Below are 1,634 nucleotides of genomic sequence, written 5' to 3' on the forward strand. Positions count from 1 at the left end.
CTATAGTATCAGAATATATTTTATTTTTTAAAATAAGCACGTTAGCTATGCCTTATTCATATATTTTAAGAGAAGTGCTATCATAGTATTAGAAAGATACGTTTTGGAAACTTTTCTAATATACTGGATTTTTTTGTATCAGAAAAACATTAAATTTCAATCCAAGTGTTGATATGTTTATATGTTTGATAATGGCATAGGAAATTGTTAAATGTGTGACCAAAAGAAGCACAATTCAAAATATTGATTTTATATTTTCTGTCAGATAGGCAGAAAGATATAAGCGTAATAATCAAAGGAGACACTGTCATTAATTCACATCTAATATGAAGATTCTATATGATATGTGTCACATACAAGGTGATAAAAATGAACTAATTATTAAATAGCTTGATAGAAATCTCAACAAAATAGAGGTAAACAGAACAAAATGCTATGGTTATTGTCTGTCTTTAATTTCTTCAAAGTCTGGCATACAGGTAGTTTTTAATATTTTCAATACTTTCTACAAACTTAGTTTTTGTTTTAATGCAGGAATTATAAATGTCAAGCATCCAGAGCTTTCTTATCTGTGTAACTTGCTTCATATTGTACTCATTTCAATAGTTTTGTATTTGGGAGCTTAATAATTTTTCATTAGTAAGTATAGTTATGATAAATAAAGCTGATTTTTAATAAATCAATTATTCTATTTACTTCCAAATGTTGATATTTGCTACCTTATGTAAAAAAATTTAGATTATTATTTTAATTTTGTATTTTAATACAAAAAGGCATGAAGTCTTCTGGCAGGGAAAAAAAGTGAATTTCTCTATATTTTGTATGGTTTGTAATACAATTAAAAAAAGGTTTCTTTAAATATCACTCTTAACCTACTGCTTTAGATAGTAAATATGAAGTCATATAAAAAGAAAATATATGTTTTTTTATTCATGCATGATATCTTTAAAATGTTACCATTCCTAAAAACATATACTGATAAATATCCTTTATGTATGTTCAATAAAACAAAAAGTACAAGGGCCAATGATACTTTTCAATTTAGTCCTTGATTGGTCTGTTTCCTTATTATAAAAAGGAACTTAGTAAACCTATACATGTAACCTACTACAGAAACTCTGAAATCTTTTAAAAGATGAGGTTACTTTGCACATGTTTGGAAGGAGGTTTTGGGAAATATCCTGGCTCTGACACATTAAAAGAAATTTAGAAATTTAATCACTAAACATGGAAGCATTTTATCAGATAAAATCCAGTCCTTGAGCTTTTAAAACTAGCAACTTGAATGGTTTTATCACCAATAATTTTAGAATAGAAATTACAGACTTATTTTTTTAACTTGGAAAGATAAATTTATTATTTTCTAATTATGCATTTATTACATTGATTTTTGAAGTAAAATCTGTAATCTTTGCTTAGAATAATCACTGTTAACATTTTTTTCTATGCATAAAGTTAGAAATTATAAGCTTTTAAATAAAATGTGATCCTTCATACTTTAGATTAGAATTAAATTGATATATTTAAATAATAAACAATTTCAATATGTATATTTAATTTATTATATTAGTATATTATTTGTTTTATTTATATTTATAATAATATAATACTTAGCCAGTATTTCAGACTTGAGA

The sequence above is a fragment of the Camelus ferus genome, chromosome X (assembly GCF_009834535.1).
Source record: "Camelus ferus isolate YT-003-E chromosome X, BCGSAC_Cfer_1.0, whole genome shotgun sequence".
Classification (NCBI taxonomy): Eukaryota; Metazoa; Chordata; class Mammalia; order Artiodactyla; family Camelidae; genus Camelus; species Camelus ferus.